The sequence below is a fragment of the Oncorhynchus clarkii genome, chromosome 22 (genome assembly GCF_045791955.1).
Source record: "Oncorhynchus clarkii lewisi isolate Uvic-CL-2024 chromosome 22, UVic_Ocla_1.0, whole genome shotgun sequence".
NCBI classification, from domain to species: domain Eukaryota; kingdom Metazoa; phylum Chordata; class Actinopteri; order Salmoniformes; family Salmonidae; genus Oncorhynchus; species Oncorhynchus clarkii.
Genome location: NC_092168.1, coordinates 14,464,554 through 14,470,916, shown reverse-complemented (window position 1 = coordinate 14,470,916; position 6,363 = coordinate 14,464,554).

Here is a 6,363-nt window from a genome sequence, read left to right as displayed (position 1 = left end):
TTCGATTTTTTCCCGATTTTTTTCCGATTTTTTCCGATTTTTTCCGATTTTTTTTCCGATTTTTTTCCGATTTTTTTTCCGATTTTTTTCCGATTTTTTTTCGATTTTTTCCGATTTTTTCCGATTTTTTCCCCGATTTTTTCCGATTTTTTTCCGATTTTTTCCGATTTTTTTTCCGATTTTTTTCCGATTTTTTTCCGATTTTTTTCCGATTTTTTTTCCGATTTTTTCCGATTTTTTTCCGATTTTTTTCCGATTTTTTCCGATTTTTTTCCGATTTTTTTCCGATTTTTTTTCCGATTTTTTCAGATTTTTTCCGATTTTTTCCCGATTTTTTCCGATTTTTTTCCGATTTTTTCCGATTTTTTTCCGATTTTTTTTCCGATTTTTTCCGATTTTTTTCCGATTTTTTTCCGATTTTTTTTCCGATTTTTTTCCAATTTTTTCCGATTTTTTCCGATTTTTTTTGATTTTTTTTCCGATTTTTTTCCGATTTTTTCCGATTTTTTTTCCGATTTTTTTCCGATTTTTTCCGATTTTTTTCCGATTTTTTTTTCGATTTTTTCCCGATTTTTTTCCGATTTTTTCCGATTTTTTCCGATTTTTTTTCCGATTTTTTTCCGATTTTTTTCCGATTTTTTTCCGATTTTTTTCCGATTTTTTCCGATTTTTTTCCGATTTTTTTCCGATTTTTTTCCGATTTTTCCGATTTTTTTCAGATTTTTTTTCAGATTTTTTCCGATTTTTTTCCGATTTTTTTCCGATTTTTTTTCCGATTTTTTTCCGATTTTTTTTCGATTTTTTCCGATTTTTTCCGATTTTTTCCCGATTTTTTCCGATTTTTTTCCGATTTTTTTTCCGATTTTTTTCCGATTTTTTACCGATTTTTTCCGATTTTTTTCCGATTTTTTTTCCGATTTTTTTCCGATTTTTTCCGATTTTTTCCGATTTTTTTTTTATTTTTTTTTCCGATTTTCTTCCGATTTTTTCCGATTTTTTTTCCGATTTTTTTCCGATTTTTTCCGATTTTTTTCCGATTTTTTTTCCGATTTTTTCCCGATTTTTTCCGATTTTTTCCGATTTTTTTTCCGATTTTTTTCCGATTTTTTTCCGATTTTTTTCCGATTTTTTTTCCGATTTTTTCCGATTTTTTCCGATTTTTTTCCGATTTTTTTCCGATTTTTTCCGATTTTTTTCCGATTTTTTTCCGATTTTTTCCGATTTTTTCCGATTTTTTTCAGATTTTTTTCAGATTTTTTTTCCGATTTTTTTCCGATTTTTTTCCGATTTTTTTTCCGATTTTTTTCCGATTTTTTTTCCGATTTTTTTTCCGATTTTTTCCGATTTTTTCAGAATTTTTTCGATTTTTTCTGATTTTTTTCCGATTTTTTTTCCGATTTTTTTTCCGATTTTTTTCCGATTTTTCCGATTTTTTCCGATTTTTTTTCCGATTTTTTCCGATTTTTTCCGATTTTTTTTCCGATTTTTTTCCGATTTTTTCCGATTTTTTTCAGAATTTTTCCGATTTTTTTTCCGATTTTTTTCCGATTTTTTCCAGAATTTTTCCGATTTTTTCCGATTTTTTTCCGATTTTTTTTCCGATTTTTTCCGATTTTTTTCAGAATTTTTTCGATTTTTTCCGATTTTTTTCCGATTTTTTTTCCGATTTTTTTCCGATTTTTTCCGATTTTTATCCGATTTTTTTCCGATTTTTTTCCGATTTTTTTTTCGATTTTTTCCGATTTTTTTCCGATTTTTTTTCCGATTTTTTCCGATTTTTTTTCCGATTTTTTTCCGATTTTTTCCGATTTTTTCCGATTTTTTTCCGATTTTTTTTCCGGTTTTTTCCGATTTTTTCAGAATTTTTTCGATTTTTTCTGATTTTTTTCCGATTTTTTTTCCGATTTTTTCCGATTTTTTCCGATTTTTTTTCCGATTTTCTTCCGATTTTTTACCGATTTTTTCCGATTTTTTCTGATTTTTTTCCGATTTTTTTTCCGATTTTTTCCGATTTTTTCCGATTTTTTTTCCGATTTTTTTCCGATTTTTTACCGATTTTTTTCCGATTTTTTTCCGATTTTTTTTCCGATTTTTTCCGATTTTTTCCGATTTTCTTCCGATTTTTTTCCGATTTTTTACCGATTTTTTCCGATTTTTTCCGATTTTTTTCCGATTTTTTTCCGATTTTTTTCCGATTTTTTTCCGATTTTTTCCGATTTTTTTCAGATTTTTTTTCCGATTTTTTCCGATTTTTTTCCGATTTTTTTCCGATTTTTTTTCCGATTTTTTTCCGATTTTTTCCGATTTTTTCCGATTTTTTCCCCGATTTTTTCCGATTTTTTTCCGATTTTTTCCGATTTTTTTCCGATTTTTTCCCCGATTTTTTCCGATTTTTTTCCGATTTTTTTCCGATTTTTTTTCCGATTTTTTTCCGATTTTTTCCGATTTTTTTCAGATTTTTTTTCCGATTTTTTTCCAATTTTTTTCCGATTTTTTTCCGATTTTTTTCCGATTTTTTTCCGATTTTTTCCGATTTTTTCCGATTTTTTCCGATTTTTTTCCGATTTTTTTTCCGATTTTTTTCCGATTTTTTCCGATTTTTTTCCGATTTTTTTTCCGATTTTTTCCGATTTTTTCCGAATTTTTTTCCGATTTTTTTCCGATTTATTTCCGATTTTTTCAGATTTTTTCCGATTTTTTCCGATTTTTTTCCGAATTTTTTTCCGATTTTTTTCGATTTTTTTCCGATTTTTTTCCGATTTTTTTCCGATTTTTTTTCCGATTTTTTCCGATTTTTTCAGATTTTTTTTCCGATTTTTTTCCGATTTTTTTCCGATTTTTTTCCGATTTTTTCCGATTTTTTTCCGATTTTTTTCCGATTTTTTTCCGATTTTTCCGATTTTTTTCAGATTTTTTTTCAGATTTTTTCCGATTTTTTTCCGATTTTTTTCCGATTTTTTTTCCGATTTTTTTCCGATTTTTTTTCGATTTTTTCCGATTTTTTCCGATTTTTTCCCCGATTTTTTCCGATTTTTTTCCGATTTTTTTTCCGATTTTTTTCCGATTTTTTACCGATTTTTTCCGATTTTTTTCCGATTTTTTTTCCGATTTTTTTCCGATTTTTTCCGATTTTTTCCGATTTTTTTTTTATTTTTTTTTCCGATTTTCTTCCGATTTTTTCCGATTTTTTTTCCGATTTTTTTCCGATTTTTTCCGATTTTTTTCCGATTTTTTTTCCGATTTTTTCCGATTTTTTCCGATTTTTTCCGATTTTTTTTCCGATTTTTTTCCGATTTTTTTCCGATTTTTTTCCGATTTTTTTTCCGATTTTTTCCGATTTTTTCCGATTTTTTTCCGATTTTTTTCCGATTTTTTCCGATTTTTTTCCGATTTTTTTCCGATTTTTTCCGATTTTTTCCGATTTTTTTCAGATTTTTTTCAGATTTTTTTTCCGATTTTTTTCCGATTTTTTTCCGATTTTTTTTCCGATTTTTTTCCGATTTTTTTCCGATTTTTTCCGATTTTTTCCGATTTTTTTTCCGATTTTTTTCCGATTTTTTACCGATTTTTTCCGATTTTTTTCCGATTTTTTACCGATTTTTTCCGATTTTTTTCCGATTTTTTCCCCGATTTTTTCCGATTTTTTTCCGATTTTTTCCGATTTTTTTCCGATTTTTTTCCGATTTTTTTCCCGATTTTTTCCCGATTTTTTCCGATTTTTTTCCGATTTTTTTTCCGATTTTTTTCAGATTTTTTCCGATTTTTTCCGATTTTTTTCTGATTTTTTTTCCGATTTTTTTCGATTTTTTTTCGATTTTTTTTCCGATTTTTTCCAGATTTTTTCAGATTTTTCCGATTTTTTCCGATTTTTTTCCGATTTTTCCCGATTTTATTTTGATTTTTTTTCCGATTTTTTTCCGATTTTTTTCCGATTTTTTTTCCGATTTTTTCCGATTTTTTTCCGATTTTTTTTCCGATTTTTTCCCGATTTTTTTTCCGATTTTTTTCCGATTTTTTCCGATTTTTTTCAGATTTTTTCCGATTTTTTTCCGATTTTTTCCGATTTTTTTTCCGATTTTTTTCCGATTTTTTTCAGATTTTTTTCCGATTTTTTTCCGATTTTTTCCGATTTTTTCCGATTTTTTTCCGATTTTTTTTCCGATTTTTTCCGATTTTTTTCCGATTTTTTCCGATTTTTTCCGATTTTTTTTCCGATTTTTTCCGATTTTTTCCCGATTTTTTCCGATTTTTTTCCGATTTTTTCCGATTTTTTTCCGATTTTTTTTCCGATTTTTTCCCGATTTTTTTCCGATTTTTTCCGATTTTTTCCGATTTTTTTTCCGATTTTTTTCCGATTTTTTTTCGATTTTTTCCGATTTTTTCCGATTTTTTCCCGATTTTTTCCGATTTTTTTTCCGATTTTTTTCCGATTTTTTTTCCGATTTTTTTCCGATTTTTTTTCCGATTTTTTTCCGATTTTTTCCGATTTTTTCCGATTTTTTTTCCGATTTTTTCCGATTTTTTTCCGATTTTTTTTCCGAATTTTTTTCCGATTTTTTCCGATTTTTTTCCGATTTTTTTTCCGATTTTTTTCGATTTTTTTTCGATTTTTTTTCCGATTTTTTCCAGATTTTTTCCGATTTTTTCCGATTTTTTCCGATTTTTTTCCGATTTTTTCCGATTTTTTTTGGATTTTTTTTCCGATTTTTTTCCGATTTTTTTCCGATTTTTTTTCCGATTTTTTTCAGATTTTTTCCGATTTTTTCCGATTTTTTTCCGATTTTTTTTCCGATTTTTTCCGATTTTTTTTCCGATTTTTTTCCGATTTTTTCCGATTTTTTTCAGATTTTTTTTCAGATTTTTTCTGATTTTTTTCCGATTTTTTTCCGATTTTTTCTTCGATTTTTTTCCGATTTTTTTTCGATTTTTTCCGATTTTTTCCGATTTTTTCCCCGATTTTTTCCGATTTTTTTCCGATTTTTTCCGATTTTTTTTCCGATTTTTTTCCGATTTTTTTCCGATTTTTTTCCGATTTTTTTCCGATTTTTTTCCGATTTTTTCCGATTTTTTCCGATTTTTTTAAAAAAAAAATTCCGATTTTCTTCCGATTTTTTCCGATTTTTTTTCCGATTTTTTTCCGATTTTTTCCGATTTTTTTCCGATTTTTTTCCGATTTTTTTTCCGAATTTTTTTCCGATTTTTTCCGATTTTTTCCGATTTTTTTTCCGATTTTTTACCGATTTTTTCCGATTTTTTCCGATTTTTTTCCGATTTTTTTCCGATTTTTTTCCGATTTTTTTTCCGATTTTTTTCAGATTTTTTCCGATTTTTTCCGATTTTTTTCCGATTTTTTTTCCGATTTTTTCCCGATTTTTTTTCCGATTTTTTTCCGATTTTTTCCGATTTTTTTCAGATTTTTTTTCCGATTTTTTCTGATTTTTTTCCGATTTTTTTCCGATTTTTTCTTCGATTTTTTTCCGATTTTTTTTCGATTTTTTCCGATTTTTTCCGATTTTTTCCCCGATTTTTTCCGATTTTTTTCCGATTTTTTCCGATTTTTTTTCCGATTTTTTTCCGATTTTTTTCCGATTTTTTTCCGATTTTTTTCCGATTTTTTTCCGATTTTTTCCGATTTTTTCCGATTTTTTTAAAAAAAAAATTCCGATTTTCTTCCGATTTTTTCCGATTTTTTTTCCGATTTTTTTCCGATTTTTTCCGATTTTTTTCCGATTTTTTTCCGATTTTTTTTCCGAATTTTTTTCCGATTTTTTCCGATTTTTTCCGATTTTTTTTCCGATTTTTTTCCGATTTTTTTCCGATTTTTTTCCGATTTTTTTTCCGATTTTTTCCGATTTTTTTCCGATTTTTTTCCGATTTTTTCCGATTTTTTCCGATTTTTTTTCCGATTTTTTTCCGATTTTTTTCCGATTTTTTTCCGATTTTTTTCCGATTTTTTCAGATTTTTTCCGATTTTTTCCCCGATTTTTTCCGATTTTTTTCCGATTTTTTCCGATTTTTTTCCGATTTTTTTTCCGATTTTTTCCGATTTTTTTCCGATTTTTTTCCGATTTTTTTTCCGATTTTTTTCCAATTTTTTCCGATTTTTTCCGATTTTTTTTTGATTTTTTTTCCGATTTTTTTCCGATTTTTTCCGATTTTTTTTCCGATTTTTTTCCGATTTTTTCCGATTTTTTTCCGATTTTTTTTTCCGATTTTTTCCGATTTTTTTCCGATTTTTTCCGATTTTTTCCGATTTTTTTTCCGATTTTTTTCCGATTTTTTTTCCGATTTTTTTCCGATTTTTTTTCGATTTTTTCCGATTTTTTCCGATTTTTTCCCGATTTTTTCCGATTTTTTTCCGAT